The sequence below is a fragment of the Berghia stephanieae genome, chromosome 4, assembly GCF_034508935.2.
Source record: "Berghia stephanieae isolate SIO BIC M18660-M18661 chromosome 4, UCSD_Bste_1.3, whole genome shotgun sequence".
Lineage (NCBI taxonomy): Eukaryota > Metazoa > Mollusca > Gastropoda > Nudibranchia > Aeolidiidae > Berghia > Berghia stephanieae.
Window position 1 is genome coordinate 59,278,650 of NC_088363.1, and position 20,000 is coordinate 59,298,649.

General features: G+C 35.9%; 1 protein-coding gene across 2 annotated transcripts in view; it reads left to right on the plus strand.

The window, feature by feature from the left end:
* Window positions 1-20,000, plus strand: part of LOC144970922 (protocadherin-1-like) — a 262,347-nt gene that overhangs the window by 45,582 nt on the left and 196,765 nt on the right. The window contains exon 3 of one of the 2 annotated variants that reach the window (XM_078911105.1): window positions 17,868-18,023. The exons of the other annotated variant lie outside the window; for it this stretch is intronic. The gene's annotated coding sequence lies outside the window, so the exon portion shown is untranslated. The remainder of the gene's footprint in view (window positions 1-17,867; window positions 18,024-20,000) is intronic. 2 annotated transcript variants of the gene reach the window in all.

Here is a 20,000-nt window from a genome sequence, read left to right on the forward strand (position 1 = left end):
CGTCTCCGAAAGACTACATGGCATCAAATCCCCAATTCATACAGTAGCTGCTGCTCTCTTCTGTCATTACCAGCAGCTAGGTACTCATTTACACCAATGGTCTATTGGAGTGGTGGGTGTTAAGTGCCTGACATAGAGTTGAGATGATCATTACATTTGAAAAAATATCAAGTTAAGAAATTAAGGCCTGCAGCGGTGTAAGATAAAAATCTGAACAAGTGTGTATGAAAAGTGCCAGACAAAGCAAGAAAGAAAAATAGAAGAAGAAAAAAACCATCCGAGGTCAACTGATTTTTTGGGATGGTTTTTTTCTTGTATTTTTCTTTCTTGTTTTGTCTGGCACCTCTCATACACAATTGTTCAGATTTTTACCTTATTGCTAACGTGGGTAACAGAATATTAGAGATTAATAATTGTCTTTATTATTATTTTACTATTTTACCAAACATCAGCTTCCAGCAGGCCTCAAGTAACAGGTTGGCACGTTGGTAACACTTAAATGCAAAAGACGCATACGCATTCACACGAAAGCAAGTATACACACAAACAAACAAATAGTTCAGTTTCAATAATTGGTATCAATTTTTTTTTTAATCATGGGGGGGGGGGGGGTGTCACGGTAGCCAGGATGGCCCTGATATGTAAACAATGAATACGCCAGAGAGAGAAAAATAAGACGATAATATGATATAACAAAATATTAAGACGTTATGTAGTTTCAGTCTACTTTCTGACATTCCCAACACATATAGTATGATATTTTGTTATAACATGTTTACTAAGAAAATTATAGCCATACCGCTGAGGATTTCAAAAAATGTGACAAGAAGCCAGTCTTAGCGATCTATTTGTCCCGACGCTGTACGTATTTATTTTGATTTTGATTTGTTTTATTTCAACCAGGGTTAAATTTGTCTATTTTCTACTTAAAAGGAATATAAAATCCATTTCAATCATATTTGCATCTGGTTTTGAGTAAAGATCTCTCTCTCTCTCTCTCTCTCTCTCTCTCTCTCTCTCTCTCTCTCTCTCTCTCTCTCTCCTGCACCTACCCAGCAAACAAATAAATTAGATTAAAGTGATGTTTCTTTGAGTGCTGTTTGTTGCATTTGTTCCAGATCAAACTATATCCCATATGTAAGATCTCCTTACATGCTATCTTTCAACCACCTCTCTCCCACAAAAACTCCCATCTCCTTCATCATTAACCCTTCTTTATTCCCACAATCCCATCTCCAACAGGGCTCCTAATTGTTTTCATTTCCGCTTCCTCTTTTTTTCCTCTCACGATAATAACCTCGCTCTTCCGCTTTGTTTCATGTCCAATTTTTGTTCCTCACCTTCATCTTCATTTTGCTCATTTGTTTCCCAGTAGTTGTTGTTTTAAATAAGATTAACACACAAAAATGGAACAATTGCAGTTTTTTTTATTTCTATACTTTTATTTTTCAAACATGAGAGATTATAAGCATTCTATGATTTTAAGCATTCTTTAATTCAAGGCCGGATATCCTTTTTTACTTGAGTCCTCATTAATATTTGCTATTTGCCTGAAATGGAACGAGTTCAAGTAAATGTAACAGGGTCTCTTGACACCTTCATCAATGCATATCACACGACCGGTCGAATTGCAGCTTAGTCGTTGTACCAAAGTTGCCAAAACAATCACAACTTGGTGTTTCAAATTATAATTCTTATTGGATGGTGCTCATCTGCCTTGATCATTTTTCCAATAACGATGGTGAGTCCTGGTACCTTTCTTGAGTGAAACAGTCGGAGTCTCTGAATTTTCCCCATGAACCGAAACATGTGCGAATATGGAGCATTCGGGTAAAGACCGTTAATCGTGCAGCCCTGTGGTCTTGTGCTGTAACACTCGCCTTCGAATTAGAAGACCCAGGGTTCGAGTCCCGCTCTGAGCGGTACATAGTTGAGTCCTTGGAAAAGGCGCTTTAATCACATTATTCACTAAAGTGTAAAATGTACCTGGCCGTTAACAGCTATATCTTTGTCGAAAACAATTGTTTTATCGCATGAAAGGCATCATCTCACATCCTTCGTTTTAAGCGTTGTTGGCGAGTGGCGACCCTGGCAAAGCGCTTTGAACACGTTTAGTGGATATTTCTCTATATAAATGCTCATGTCTTTTAATCAGAAAGTTAAAAATTTGATCCTCTGTCAAGGATGACTGGCTTTTTAGGATGATTGTTAAAAATATATTGTTCATTCTTCTTTGACTGGCACAGTTTCGTACACTTTTCGGAATGTGATGCACAATTAGCATCATTGAGTTCAGCAACACTTATCCCGATGAGACAAGTGAGATAATAGAACACAGGGTTGAGCAGAAGTAAAGAGAAACATTTCGTTTATCCCATGACGTAACTACTATAGATAGAATGAAGTTGATGCCACTCATGTGTTTTACCATCCATGTTTATGAGTAATTCTCACTTAACTGTATTATCCAGACTATAGATAGTATGCAGATGACGTCACTCAGGTCTTTGTTATTGTTTTTTGCCATCCGCGTTTATGAGTAATGCTCACTGAACTGTATTAACCCGACTATAAACGTTCATGGATACACACCGTTTTGTGTGTTGGTCCGTTATACTTCCGGATGGCAATGTTATGAGCTTCTAAGCCAAGCGCATACTATCTATAAAAGTTCATGAGTTTTGTGTGTTGGTCCGTTATACTTCCGGATGGCAATGTTGTGAGCTGCTTAGCCAAGCGCATTCTATGTGTAGTTACGCCATGAGTTGTCCTCAATGGCACATATCAGGTCACTGACATCACCTCATGCATCTCGACTATCACAAAAATGAATAAATCGAGTGTCTCTGGGATTGCATAAGGGGATGACAACATTGCACCTCTCAATCCAATAGCAACTTCTTTTCTTCTTGATCCACACAAACTCAATTAGAGTAATCCACACCGAAAGTTTACAATCTCTCTCTCTCTCTCTCTCTCTCTCTCTCTCTCTCTCTCTCTCTCTCATTCTCTCTCTCTTTCTCTTTATTTCTCTTTCTCTCTCTCTATCACACACACACACACACACACACACAAATACACACAAGCAAACAAATATACACACATATACGCATGCGAGCAATCTAAAAAAAAAAAAAAAAGAGCTTGAACTTTTATATAGATCAATATCCACTAAGCGTGTCCAAAGTGCATTACAAGGGGTCACCACCCATCAACATGGTAATATAATATAGGACGAGACACGACGCCTTTTAAGCGATATTACATTTTATTCTGACAGAGACAACTCTGTTAACGTCCGGGTAATTATTTACACCCGAGTACGGTGAGAGAATGTGAGTAAATATAGAGCCCTTTCTAAGAACTCAACTATGCGCCGCTCACAGCGGGATTCGAACCCAGGACCTTCCAATCCGAAGGCGAATGTCTTATCACTAGACCACATAGCCGCACAACAATACATACAACATCACTACAACCATCTATTAAATCACATATCACAGCGATCTGTCATGTGGTGATAGCATCTGAAATCTCCATTGGTGGACAGCATCTCGTCTTGTCAGAAAAATCAAGTGCTGTTAAACATAGTTCCAAACCAGGACCTCCCGATCCGAAGGCGAGTGTCATACCACAAGACCTCATAGTCTCACAGATGAAAATGATATCAAACTACACATTTCTTTTTTTTTTTTTTTAATTACAAATAAACGTGAAATGATATCTAATATGAATTCCCAAACCGACCATCTTACAACTTTATGGCTTGTTCTCGACAATTAATTTTCTGGACACTGAGACAGGTTCTGAAATCTCTGGGGACAGGATCTGACTGAGAAATTTAGTCTTTGACAATTGTTTTAGGGGTCTTAAACGAATCATTTTAGTCGAAGATTAATTGAGCTCCTAATGGAAACCAACAAGGCTGACGCCCCTTTGTGTGCTGGGGTTGAGACCCGTTAAACTGAGATGTTAGAGGCACTTAAACAAAATAGGGGTAGATTTGAACTCGCTGGCGTTAGAGGACGGAAACTTTTTGTCGTTGTTCTTGGTGTTGTTGTTGTTGTTAATGCTGTTATTGTTGTTGTTGTTGTTGTTGTTGTTGTTGTTGTTGTTGTTGTTGTTGTTGTTGTTGTTGTGTCGTAAAAACATGATTGAAATTCCTTTGAACTTGATAATAAAGAGAATAGAGGTAATGAGTTTCGTAATCTACTCTGCGATGTTCAGTTTTCTCGAATCATTTTTTTCGCCATTCGGAAATTATTTGTTTGCTTTTTAATTATTTATTTTTTTCTTTTTTGGTTGCTGTCTTTCTTTCTTATTTTATTTTATTTATTTATTTTTTGGTGCTTCTTTAGTATAAATATGATAATGAGATAAACTGATCTCGAAATCTACTTAGTTTCATGTTCATAAACGTCCCTTTTATATGACTTTTTTTCCTGTATATTTATAAGTTTAAGCCTTTTATTTTTTAAGTTGTCCCTTCATCGTCCTATTTACTGAAGATGAAATTACCTTGAACCGCCTCAATCCCTAAACAACACAAAGAAAAATGTTTTTCAAATTCAGTTTCGAAAGTACCATTCATGTCAACAATCAGTGTAGTGGAGCACCCTTCTCTACTATTTCATGTTAACAATATATTCTAGTTTTAGTTTCTTGTCTATGTTTAGAGATTTAGATACTGGAGGGAGAAATATATATATATATATATATATATATATATATATATATATATATATATATATATATATATGGAGAGAGAGAAGAAGTAGAAGCAGAAGCGAAAGAAGAAGAAGAAGAAGAACAACAACAACAACAACAACAACAACAACAACAACAAGAAGATGAAGAAGAAAGGATGGGAACAGAAACCTCTAATATTATTGTCTATTACTGTTGCCTAGGGTGTGAATGAAGAAGTAAATCTCCATGTGCTTTTGAGGTTAAATGTTAATAAAACACGATTCTTAATTGTGACCAATCTTCTCAATCTGTGTATTATGTTCGGATGAAGCGAATGCTAAAAATTGAACTTTAAGTAAAAATTATTAGAAATTCGATACTTTAGGTTTCCACACTTAATTATACTAAAGTCTTATATTTTATTTTTACTATTAATTAAAGTTTTTGCCTCTATGTCACTCCGACACAATGGTGCCATTTTGAGACAGTTGGTCACAAGAAGAAAATCGGCCGCTAGATGTCCCAGGTTAGCAAACCGACTTGACCAATGTCTCAACTATCAATATCCAATAGATTTTATAACATCAACACGATAATATTTCATCCACCTTTCAAATGTTACCCCATTTTGCGTAGTACAACATTCTCTTTATTTCTTTGCAATTTGGTAGATTTGGCTCAAAGCATAATACGTCTTTCAACTTTCGCCATATTGCGCAACGTTTCTCTCTGAGTCACACCCTTCCTGTCTTTTAATTATTCCAGACATCTGTAGCCTGACCTTTGATCTTTGTGGCGAAATCTGTCATAAAAGAACATCGGTTGATTCAACCTAATGTTTCGGACTCAAACTCTCCTACCCGTCGAATTTGATCGTGTTCCACGCTCACTCAATCCCATTCTTTCTTTACAGTAGACTTAGGATGAATTTGTTTTACAACTCAGTGGGGTGGAATAAGTGGAGAGAAGTCACTTTTTATAGGGCAGCAATAAAAAATGGTATTTGGCATTGAGGACATTGTACAAATGGGTTGGTGTTGGTTGTAATGGCTGAAGGTGTGAATGGTGATAGGAAAATGTATGGGAGTGTTATATGCGTTTTGTTGCAGGGGTAGAAAGGGACTCTTTAGGTGTAAATGGAATAATGGGTGGTATATGGACCTGTCGCAGGCATTGAACCAAAACGTACAACGGTTATGAAGAGATGGATGAACAGGCAAAAAGGCGCGGCCTTCGAGTGCGCCTATATTTAATCGGTTAACTGCCGTATCCTGGAAAAACACGTATTCAAAAATTTGGCCAGAAAACTCGTACTTCAAATTTCGATCAATTTAAATTATCCGCATCTTGGCAAAAACTCTCAAACCTGGGACTGCGCGAGGTGGCCGGTTTTAGGGGGTTTCTTTGTTTTGTTTTGTTTTCAAAGACGAGGGTCATTTGATTCAATTGAAATTTGAAGGGCCAGTTTTCTGACCACATTTCAAAAGATACTTGTCTTTCCAGAGGACTGCAGTTAACTTATTAATGTCATAAGTTTAAATAAGATACAAATTTATAGTTCACCACTCCTTTTTCAAATTATTATGAGGTCCTACTTTAATATTGCAGATTTTTTTCATGCGAAAAAAAAAATACAACGCGGTTTAATGTTGTTATCATCAAAACTTGTACAGGGTAATAAATGCTCAAATATATGCATATAAAACTATTGTAAATAGTGGTGTCATTAATAAATCAAAGTTGTTTCTTTTATATGCTGTGCAAAGAGAGTGATAATTCGGTCGATCGATGTAAGCAAGAATTGTGGAAAACAAAACAGACGCAGAATGAATTGAGCAGGTAAATGGGAGGAAGAGGAGAAGTAGGAGTAGGGGGAGAAATGAAAAATAAACCTCAGTATTTATATAAAGCAGGTGCCTATGGACAATGTGACTGCGGACTTGAAAATGAAAATGGACATCATGTCCTAATGGAATGTCCAAAGTACAACCAATTGAGAAGGAACTTCTGGCCTGACCCAACCCCATACTCAAAGAAGCTGTACGGCAGTGAGGACGACCTCAGGACCACTGTGGGCTTCATTCACCAGACCGGACTGACCATGTGACGTGACGGGAACGAAGAAGAAGAAGAAGATATAAAGCACTATCCACTAAACGTGCATAAAGCGCTCTACATGAGATCCCTTAGTCTAGCCAATAGTAAAACCTAACACGTAGGACGAGAAGTGACGCCTGTTAGGCGGTATTATATTTTTAAAAATCCAACAGAGACAAGGCTGTTAACGGCCAGGTACCCATTTACACCTGATTACGACGAGAGAATGTGAGTATAGAGCTTTTTTAAAGGACTCAACTCTGCGCCCCTCAGATCGGGACTTGAACCCGGGATCTTCCAATCCGAAGGCAAGTGTCATACCACAAGACCACATTATAACAGCTAATAATGGAATGAAGTATACAGGAGCATGAGGAAGAGGAGAAGGTTCGCGAAAAGTACACGTGTACATACTTTTCCTGCCATTTTTAACCTTTACGTAAATCCTCCTCTATCTACCTATAAAATACATATTTTCATGGCACATGTCACATCATTTGCTGTGATATTCCTCCAATCGAAGCATTTTTCTTTGATTTCAGTTGTTGCATATTTTTAAGATAAACAAACGTCATTAACCAGTTTACTGCACTGCATTCTTAACCGTACTCTGAAAAGACACGCATTTAAAAAGTGGCGAGGTCCCAAGTTTGAGAGTTTTTTGCCAAGATTAGGGTCATTTAAATCGATCAATATTCGAAGGACGATTTTCTGACCAAATTGTGCGTGTCATTTCAGAGTACGGCAGGTAATAACTGGTTAAGCACTCGATACAAATCAAAGACACGTTTTCTGATAGGACCGTTCCAATGTTTCAACAATAAATAGGATGTTTGTTCCACTGAACAAATAAATCATGCATGAACATTGAAGATTTTAATCGGCTGTTTAATTATAAGCGACAGCGACAGACAAAGTAATTAAGTCAATTAAACAACATCATTCTAACGTCCTGTTTATTATCTAACTCTTTACAGGCTTATTGTTACAAGTATCGTCACAACTATTATCAACATGATCACAGCAACAAGTAGATAGTAGCAGCAAAAAAGAATAGAAACGGGGGCATCATCATGAATCAATAATTATCTTGGAAGTTTTCAGTGCAATGATGCCATTACTCCTTTATCACCCGTTGTGATTGGATCAAATAATATGGATAAGAGAGACAAGGGTGTGTTTTTTATAAGAAGAACGTGAAAGTAACATCTAACATGAATCAAGTAGAGGCAGGACATGTTATTTTACACGGTCCGTTGAGATTATCTTCATTTGGTACGATAATAAACGGTTGTTCCCGTGATGATAAAGATAATAATAATATTAATAATAATAATGATGATGATGATGATGATGATGATGATGATGATGATGATGATGATGATGATGATGATGATGATGAAAATATGTGGTGTTGATGATCATGATGATAAAGCAAGGAAAAGATTATAGAAGAAAAAAACATCCCTAAATATCAGGCTGCCTCGACAGGTAATCACCTGTTTTTTTTTTTTCTTGTATGTTTCTTCATTGCTTTGTTTCGCACTATTTCATACACACTTTTTCGAATCTGTATCTTACACCAGTGCTTGCTCTTTATTTTGTCACAGTGTTAACTCCTGAAAGGGGGAAAAATTAAGATGTCATATTCCTGATTGATTCAATTTTTATTTTACATTTTGTCATCTGGTTCATCCGGACACAATACTGGACAGAGGAGATGGGTTACATTTATATCACATGCGTAGCCTGCGAGAACGCAGACACTTCATTTCTCTTTGCTAAATTGTAAACATCGGCCATGAGCGATTATACCCTTTTAAAATAGTTATTATTTTGTATTAGAAACCAAGGTTTGTTGTTGTTGAAAGATCGACATAAGATTCTAACAAATCTTTTTTTTTTTTTTTTTAATTTAAATCGGACCCGATCATTACCTCAAATCGTAAATAATGGAATACAATATGGACTGTAAGTATAATAATAACAATAATAATAATAATAATAATAATAATAATAATAATAATAATAATCTTTTTGGCACGCATGGTTGGGTTGTCACGATCCTCCAATCACTGCAGATCAATCAGGGGGTTTGATGGCATTTAAATGCATTGTGACAAGATAATAGTAGCCGTTTTGACTTGGTGCCAAGTGATACAACAGGACAGATAATGTCGGTTGATTGGGAAGACAATGGCTGATTTCCACAATCATAGATCGATCAATGGACCTTCTTCATGTTATTATATTTTGTATCTTTAGATCTTTCAACTATGGTTAAGTTAAGTGCGATCTTCAGACACAAAAAAATGACAATCTGAAATTTCGTGAATACAAGAAGTTATAAATGTGTGCGCATTTGCCATGACTAAGGTGTGTTTGATTTTGTGTCTATGTGTGTGCGCGCGCGTATGTGTGTATGTGTGTGTGCGCGCGCGCCTTTGAATAAAAATTTTTGAGACGAACATTTTAGGGAACAAGATGTTATCTCTAAACAGGATTTTATAAAATCGACTTAGATTTTGTTCGAGTATACATGTGTATCAACACACACACATACACATACACACACACACACACACATATAATATATATATAATATAATATATATATAATATGTGTGTATATGTGTGTGTATGTGTGAACATTCGTTGATTATTACTTAAAACCAATCTGGCTGGCACGATGGACAAATTTAAATACTTTAAACTATTGTTGGTTTAACTAAATGACTGCGGGATTCCAATCCTAATGAGTAGACATATCCCTCGCCGTTCTTCTCAATCAGATTTTTAATTGAGGGGACTTTTCCAATGGAAGACTCCCGCCCCCATTCCCACTTTCCTTCTTTCTTTATATACTTTAAAAAACTTTTTTAAAGGAGTGAAAAGATAGAAACCGTATCTTCAGGTCAGGAGTAAGAAGTTAACATTTCATTTTTAAATATCTTGCTTTTGTTTCTTATTGCCCGTCCGCTAGCTGCCCGTCTGTTATGGAGAATCTTACCTTTCGTCGAGGATAAATTCCATAATAAACAAAATTATGTGTTGTGTAAAGAAAGAAAGGAAAATTATTTCATTAGACTCATGTAGTCTTGAGTTAATCACATTTCTGCAATGATGAGCGTATAATTACTCTCTGTCCTTTGGACAAGACAGTAATTTTCAACAGAGAGCTCTTCTCTAGTCTGAAAGGTCTTGTTCCCTTGTTAAAGAAAAAAGTCGACAATATCTGGTTCAAGACTCTTTTGCTCTACTATAGAGTTTTTAAGAGGTAATCTTAAAAAAAAAAGATTTTTTAAAGTTTTGACCAGAAATCTGTCTAAATATGACGATAATCTTATTGAGCTTTTAATAGCGCAATATCCATAAAATGACTCAACGCGCTTTACAGAGGTCCTGGACCAACAGCAAATTAAATTTAGACGGACATGACGCCTGTAGGCGATGTTACAAAATATTTTCGGACAGAGACCACGCTTTCAACGACCAGGTACTCATTTTACACCTGAGTACGGTAGAGAAATGTGAGTAAAGAGCTTTCTCCAAGGACTCAACTTGCGCCGACGAGGCTCGAGCCAAGGACCTTCCGATCCGAAAGCGAGTGTCATACCACAAGACCGCATAGCCGCACTAAATATTAGAAATGGACTTCATCCTGTTAAAATCTCCCAAACCTAGGTCTTCAAGGAAGTCAAAGCTTTTAGAGTTTCTAACAGGATATTTGAAGGATGAGTTTATAACCCCCAAAAAAGAATTAATATGTTTTTTAAGGGAGAATAATATGGACTCCGTATTTCGTAGCAGCTTACTTGATTGTGTTTGTGTATTTGTCAACGAGCACTTATTTGTAGGTCTGATAATCCAATTTATTATGGGCTCATTGTTGTAATGGAAATCTTTAAAAATGACGAAAAATATTGTCCATCACAACAATGTTAAACGAGGCCCATTTTTTGCTTTTGGATATCAGACCTGTACAGGTGTATACTTCGGTATTTGTCTATTGTATAATATTATATGTGAACCTATGTTATATTATTTTTGTGACAATATCTAGTCTGTGCTGTTACGAGTATTTCTGTATGGGTTTATAAATTGGGCGAGGGTAGTAAGTCTAATGTAAATGCTTTGATTATTGGGAAGATGAACCAGTGATCGATAAATGAATGACTAGATAAATCGAACGAATCTATAGACAAAAGAACAAAATAGCAAATGAATCGTGAAACGTTGGGTACTTCTTCGCGGTAAAAATTAACTGAACTGGAACAGAAAAAAATAATATGTTAATGAGGCACTTGAACTGATAATTAAAAACGACATCAAACACTGTTTTGGGTAGGGTTTTTGTTTCAAAATTATTTGATGAATTTCATTGTTTTCTCTCACCTTGATACTGTTTCACGTTTTATTATGTCAAATCAGCTAAAAGAATACACTTTATAAATCACGGGGCTACAAGATCAAGTGTCAGGTTGATACAAACTTGTACGTTCATCTCAAAATATAATATTCAACTCGAGAAGCAATGATGCAACGAAGCGTGACGAATATCGCTTGTTATTTATTTGATGAAAGAATCGTTAGCGCTTGGCCTCGTGAAATTATTCAAAATAATAAATATTCTAATAAATTATTATGGGGAGGAGAAAAAAAAACAAGATGAAGAGACGCAAACATGGGAACGTTTGTTGTATGATCTTGTTTTGACATGGACGAGTTACGATATGTTTGACTTGGCTACGAATGTGTCCTCCTGTTATAAAATATAAAATCCACATTATTTAAAACACAAAAATATGCTGACTTGAGCAGGCTAAAATTATTGATAATTGTGAGCCCTCGTCTCAAAGCGGTATTGTGTAGAGGTAGGCTAAGTACTGGAAATAGAACGTTTAGTTTAAAAAAAAAAGAAAACTTTGGGATAATTTCTTTTTGTCATAGTGTAAATAAATAACAATGGGAAATTGAATGTAAGCTTCAATTTACTATACGAAAATATATAAAAGTGACGTTTCTGGATTCCCATTTAGCAACAAAACAGGATGAATGAAACACTACAGACGAATGAGATCATATGGTAGTGGCGTTGTTAACCACATTATCTCATTCGTCTGCAGTTTTCATTCATCCTGTTTTGTTGATAAAAGGGAAACCCGAAACGTCCATTTTATCTGTTTTCGTATATTAAATGGAAGCTTACATTCAAATTCACATTGATATATATTTCTTCGAGCTTCGAGCAACAACATTTACATTTGTCATGGTGAAGAATAAAGATAACTTCTTACATTGCAACCATGCAACTCAGCGTTCCTATTTCTTATTCTTTTAACTCGAAATTCACTTTTAGATATCCTATTCGTCCCGGCATAACATCTACCGTTTTCAGACGGTGGGGTACACTGATGATATGAATTGGGATTGGACGGGGAGATGGTAATCTAATTCTACCCACGTCTATCTCATATTTGGCACGATTGTTTTCGTCAATCATATGAATGTAATACATAAAAATAAGTATTTAAGGCCATTAGGCACATGAAGGCGGAGATTATTATTCTTTTGTTGTTGTTGTTGCTGCTGTTGTTGTTTTTGTGTTGTTTTTTTTGGTTTGTTTGTTTTTAATCGATCTTTTTCTTTTGTTCTGTTTTGCTTTTATTTTGTCTTTCTCGTTTTCTTTTTGTAACTTGCTTGTTATCCTTTAGATAGGACGCAAGACAGAACAGACCTTCCTACCCAATCACAACTTGTGGGACAAAGAGATCAGAAATGAATACTCCCCTCCCCCCACCCACCCACCCACACACACACACACACACACACACACACACACACACACACTTTTCAAGTTAGTTTTGTTTCAAATTACTTTGCTATGAAAATAAAATATTTTTGATTTATATTCCCTTAGAATCCACAATTTGATTAAGACTAATGCATATAAGTAGACTATACCTAGAAAATGGATATGATATATTATGTATTGATGTATGATAAATATGTATGCATGTTTGGGAGGGGGGGGGAGGGAGGAATGTTGAAGGGGTGGTTACGTAATGATCTGAATTATCATTCCACAAATAAAAGAATTATATCCTCTTTATCCAAAATCAATAAATACTTAAATATTTATAAGCATTTCAGAAAATGATTTGTTTTAGAAACAGGATGATATCTGAAAAAAAACCCAAAACAATAGATTGCGAATGAATGAATGAGACATATTTACGAATACTTTTAGAAACATGTATTGAGCTGTGCTAAAACAGGCAGCAATACTCACAACGTGGAATTTAAATTTTGTTTCACTAAAGGTCAATCACGCTTTTTATGTTGCAGTCTATTGCCTTAACTATTGTATGGCATGACATATACAAGAGGAACTGCCGCAGACATCCAAATAAGTTATGTAATTGTTTCTGAATTGGAATATATATTTATACACCTGGAGAAAATAATATAGTGTTTAAAGACAATGTAAAGTGTGGAAATTGTGACTCAGCGATACAGTGATACAGCGACGTTGAGCGTGGTCACTGACTGGATAAATAACAATGACAGCCAAACCCTTGACGATGACGCCTGTTATGCGGTATTACATTTGTTTTGTCGGACTGATACAACGCTGTTGACGGCCAGATACTCCTTTTGCACCTCAGTAAGGTGAGAGAATGTTAGTAAAGAGACTTTTCCAAAGACTCAACTAATCGCCGCTCAGAGCGGGACTCGAACAGTGAATCTTCCGATCCGAAGGCGAGACCTACTAGACCTCATAGTCGGTTTCTTGAGTAGGTGTTATTCCATTCTTCGATCAGCATTGCCTCCATTTTGAGTTTTGTTGAATGATGGACTGAACAAATCAAGTAAGAAGTTCGTTGGCATTCTCTGGAATCTGGGCCAACATTAAGCAGACATCTTTGGTGTGACGGGTGGTGATACGCATGTGTCAGAGAGTCTGGTCGACTTTGTCTTTTGCATTCAAAACTAGTTTTAAAATGTAAGCGGATGAAAGAAATGTACGTATTACTGAAAGAAGGAATTTGAAATCCAATATTTTTTTTAAAGAATGGAGTAAATGGGTTTTGACATTTGATTCCATCTTTTGATGTAGCTGTCAAAACTATAAACTGTTAACATAGAATTTACTTTTGTAAAAGTTTTCCATTTACTTTCTATATGTCTCTTTAATGTAGAAAAAATAATTAATCAGAAAAAAAAACTTCAGGACTGTGGTGTAAAGCGTCGAAGAAAAGAAAATTAATTAGAGTTCTGTGTTGTATTTTGACACCACCAGCAAAGATGTTGTTGTTGTCATCACTGTTATTTTCAAAGAAAAGGATTTCACGTCTTATTATTTCTGCCCAGAACAGTCGACACTATTTTTATTTTGAAATGGAACTCAATTGATAGCTCCCGTATCGAAATTCCAATCACTCAACTCAACCACTCCTGTCAGAGTATACTAACAAAACAGCTCATTTTTCTGTATTTAATGGCCACCCCCGCCCCCACCACCACCACCCTTAAACTATCGTTGAGAACTATCTGCGTAATTAATTATTAATTATTAGTGAAGGATGCTAATTGATCAGAATGAAATTTCAGAATGTTCATGTAAATTGTCGAAGAAAGAATAATGAATTTAAACTTGTCAAAAAGTCTTAAAGCTGAAATTCTTCTTCTCCTTCATCTTCTTCTTCTTCATCTTCATCTTCATCTTCTTCTTCTTCTTCTTCTTCTTCTTCTTCTTCTTCTTCTTCTTCTTCTTCTTCTTCTTCTTCTTCTTCTTCTTCTTCTTCCTCCTCCTCCTCCTCCTCCTCCTCCTCCTCCTTTTATTCTTCTTCTGATATTTGATGTATAAATACTTTCTGGTTAATATGAAAAATGTGTTTTGTCACTGCACAATAGAGTACTACTTGCATGAATCTTAATTGGATCTGAGAAAAGAAATCTGTTAGATATATTTATTTTTTTTAATCGGAAAACAAAGACATTAGTTTTGTTAAGATCTACTACAAAAGTACGGGGCAAGTTATTACGAAAGAGAATCTCTAATTTGTACACGATATTAGATACGGCCCATATTCGATACATCACATTGACTTCGATCTTTATGGGTAATTTGTCTTGTCATGGCTGGGAAAATTACTTGTATCGAGTTACTGTACTCGAGACAGTTTGCCCCTCTTTGAGAGGGTGTCGGGTTTTCCACTTGTTCATCTTTATTATTAATAACCGGAGTATCGTCCTCGGTGATCTCAAATTCGATTACAGCATTATGAAGATGAAGTGGAGATGACACCAGAATCAAAGAAGTTTTGTCGTTTCATTCAGTTGATGTGATTACTTTGTGAGTTGATACAGATTTTTAGCGCGCATGGCTCACAAAAAAATATGACCGACTTCCATCTTGAATCGTTGAGACGATGTTTTCCTGGGTTAAAATGAGTGAAAAACTATCAAAGTGACAAATTAGGGTGCAAGCACTTTTGTAAAATAAAGATCTGAAAATGTGTGTATGAAACGGTACCAGACAGAGCAGAAAGAAAAATATAAGAAAGTGCAATGGGTTGCTTTATCTCTTGTATTATTCTCCCTGTTTTCTCTGACATTGAGTCATACACACTTTAATAATAATAAAAATAATTGAGCTTTTATATAGGGCAATATCCACTAAACGTGCTCAAAGCGCTTTACAAGGCCAACGGCAACATGTAACATCTAGGACGGGACATGACGCCTGTTAGGCGATATTACAATTTTTTCGGACAGAGACAACGCTATTAACGGCCAGGCATTCATTTTACACCTGAGTACGTTGAGAGGATGTGAGTAAAGAGCTTTCTCCCAGAACTCAACTATGCGCCGAGCGAGGCTCGAACCCAGGACCTTCGTATCCGAAAGCGAGTGTCATACAACAAGACCACATAGACACACAGATCTTTTGACAAACTATGTTTGTCATGCTGCCATATTCTGAAAAGACGAAAAAAAAAAACCCGTACCGTATTCAAAATTTTGGCCAGAAAACTCGTCCCTTAAATATCGATCCTTTTTAATCGATCGATATTTGAATGACGACTTTTCTGAGAAACAATTATAATACGTGTTTTTTTTTTTCAGGAGTAGGTACGGCAGTATATCGGATTGAGAGAATCTGTGATAGACACACAAAGGATATAAAGCAATTATTATCATTGTTCCATTGGCCCAATGGGCTCTGAAGGACGACTTGTTTTTTTTTCTTTCTTTTTTTTTTTAAACTATATCTTGCGATAATCTGAAAAGATAAGATACCGTTTGTTTCATATTATTATAGATTTTATCATACTGCCAAAACATCCAAGCTTGTTCACGTGACCTCGTCCTGATTGTGATGCAAAAGCAATCTTATTATAATTTTGTCGAGTCAAACCTTGTCTTTTAAACCTGTCAAGTATGGACGCATTCAGAATATACCGCTAGTCGCCGTTATCTCTTACAAAAGGAATAACGGAACGCCATGATTTGTTTGAATGGAAACGTTGTGTAGCGGAACAAAACGACATCTCTTGTTATTCAGATAGATTGTATGCCTGTAAATTTGTGACCCAAAGTGTCAATCAGGTATCATGTCGGGATGGATTAGATGAAGAAAATTGAGTTCTTAAGTCAAAACGATAAGAATTATGAAACTTTTTTTTTTGTACAGCTGCTACAATTTGGTCTTGTGTTTTGACACTCGCCTTCGTATCGGAAGGTTCTCTAAGCGGCGCATAATTCAGTCCTTGGAGAAGACTCTTTACTCACATTCTCTCACCGTAACTCAGGCGTAAAATGAGTACCTGGCCGAAAACAGCGTGGTCTACGTCCAAAGAAGAAAAACCTGTAATATCATCTAGCAGGCGTTATGTCTCGTCCCACATGTCTCGTCGTAAAATGTTGCTGTTGGCTATGAATCCCTTGTAAACGCTTTGAGCACATTAAATGTATATTGCGCTATACAAAAGCTCAAAGAGATCAAGTTTTCACACGGGGGCATTAATTTTATCTTGAATTTTGTTAAAAGAGCTTTACAATCAATTTTAAGTGTCCTTTGCACAATGACATTATACCGTTTAGGGACGATGGATCACAAATTTTGTGTTTACCCGAATCGCCGACGTATTCCCAGGCACGGCAAGCGTTGCTACAGGACTGTTAACGTTATCAATAACGGGCTTGGATCAAAAGATATAATATTCAACTACCGTTAAGGGTCACATGATCATAATTGCCGTTAGGGGTCATGTGATTTCAATAATTATTAGCTTTCTGGGTCAGTTGTAACTCAATTACCGTTATGGCGGCACCTCCCACTGTTTAAGGGACGTTAGTTGTACAGTGTAAACTGTTTATTACGCATTGTGATATATGTATTATATTATCAGGGACACCATTATGTCGGACATAGACGAGTTACAACAAGAATCAGCTCATTACGCCTCTGTGGTTTTCCATACAAGAATGGTTCTATGATAAAAATATACGTAACTTTTGTATACTTTACTTCTTACGACAAACAAGCCGTAGGGTATAGTATACAATTATTGCACACATGAGATATCATGTTCATGGGTGCATTGGTAATACATCAGTAAAACAATAATTGTAAGAAAATAATGGATTTAAAAAAAGATAATGTCAATGTGCATAATATAATTATTGATAATATATATATAATTATTTTAATGCATTATCGCAGTGAGACAAAACTAAAAACCCTTTGAACCTTATCATTTATTCCTTGTTATGTCTCTATCGTAATTTTATAAGAAATGTGTGACCCGTCAATTGAAAACGGTATTATGTTAGAACGGTTGTTGAAGAATACATCTATAGCCAGAAATATGCGACTTGTATCGACATTTTTGTGTTATTAAGAGGAAAGAATAGAAATTCTTTTTGAGCTTAAAAAATAAAAGGTCAAGAATATCTGATTATTTGAACATTAGATTCATTTTTCATCAGCTGGTTTACTCAAACATACCCCCCCCCCTCCCCCCCCCCCCCCCCCCCCCCCCCCCCCCCCCCCCCAATCTTTTTTTTTTCCAGACACACCCACGAACATACTTTTACCCCTTTGTTTATAATTTCTGATCTTGGACAATAAATGCAAGGGATTGTAAAACGTTCAATTCTACCCTGTAGTGTAACTCGGACATAACAACGTTTGTGGCCATTGTGACTCTATGAAACAGTTTGCTTCAGGTATGTCATATAAAATCAATTTGTCACTAATTTATTAAACTATACAGAGCTAGTGACTTTGGAAATTGAAAAATTCGTGGTTTTCATGAGAAAAATAAAGAAACGACACCACGAATAACTTTATAAATAAATAAATAAAGTGCCCAGCATGATCAAATAATACTTCAAATTCTTAGATATTATAGGCTCTCAATCAAACTTTCCTTTTCAACATGATGTATTGAACCAACGACGCATGTACAATTTTTTCGCTGGAGACAAAAAAATCGTAATACTATGACATTTTTGTAGTACATGGCAGGTCCGTAAGATGTACAAGTATTTGACTAAATGCAATGCATTAAACGACTAATCCTTATTTATTTTAAGCACAATGTAAACACTTAAAATTTCATCTCCGATGGTAACGAGACATGTAGTCTGTTTGGAGCTAATACAATTTTTGGACAAACCCCCCTGCTGTTTTTTGGCCACTGAAAATTCAGTAACAATCATTCATCTCCAGCAGACAAGGAGAAATATTAAATTCCTTTCTTAAGCGCATACACGATGAGACTTCTCAACGCGGACTCAAACCCTTGGACGTAATTTAGTTCCTGTTTTGAGTCCAAGATCTTTCCTCTATACAACAGCGACAAATGGCTGTATACCTTAATGAACAGGGTTGTTAACCAAGTAAAAAAAATATACATGAACCACTCCTTCTTTATTTTTTTTTAAAAAAAAAAGAATAAAACATCCAAAATTAACAGTAATGTATATAGGCTTGTTTTGAATTAAAATTTAAAGCTTTAACACTTTTTATAGATCAATATCCACAAAACGTACTCAAAGTGCTTTACAAGGAGTCCGCACCCAGTAGCCACGTTTAACATGTAGGACAAGATATGACGCATGTTATGCAATAATATTACAATTTTTTTCCGCCAAGGATAATGCTTTAATGGCCATATACTCATTTTACACCTGAGTACGATGAGAGAACGTGAGTAAAGAGCCTTTTCCAAGGACTCAACTATTCGCCTCTCAAAACGAGACTTGAACCCTGGACCGATACGAACGCGAATGTTACACCACAAGACTACATCGCCGAACAAAGAAAAACAATTAAGAAATGATAAATTCCAAGTTGTTTATTTTTTTTTCTTTGGTTGTTTTTCTATGTTCGGCGATATGGTCTTGTGTAACATTCGCATTCGTATCGGAATGTTCATAAAAGTTTAGTCGCACGCTTTTATTGTATTTATTAACATAAACATTTCGCTTCTGGCCAAAAAGTGTGTACTCCTACTTCTATGCTCATTAACCATATTGTTGGTGATTTTAAATTTGAATTTAAAACCTACAATCGTTGTTTTGATAGTACTTGAAACTGTAAATCCGTGTAGTTAGGACATGGCTTATGTAAATCTGTACAGGAATATATTTCGTGGAATCCTGTTATGTTATGACACCATGATACTGGCATTGTTAATTTTGTATCATGTTTGCCCGTGGGGTGTAGCCGAATTTGAAGGTGAAGGTGGCGCTAGTGGAGGTGGCAGTGATTGTGGTGGTGGTGGTGGTGATGATGATGATGATGATGATGATGATGATGATGAGGAGGAGGAGGAGGAGGAGGAGGATGATGATGATGATGATGATGACGAAGATGGCTGTGGTGGTGGTGGTTTAATAGGAGGAAGTTACGAAGGTAACGAATATGATGGAGACAATTATTAGTTGAGGAAAAATACATTACAAAATTATTTAACGTTGTTTGTGTATTAGTTTAATAGTTAATAATTCATTATTTTTATTATTTAATTCTTACATTAATTTATAAAATACATCATGTCTATATATCAATCTAATGTTAATAACAGACATTTTTGTTATCTTAAATACAGCATTTTAAAAACTAATCCCTGTCGTTGTATTTTACGTATTACCTTTATATTTCATACATATTTTATAATATTCTGGGGCATTCAAATT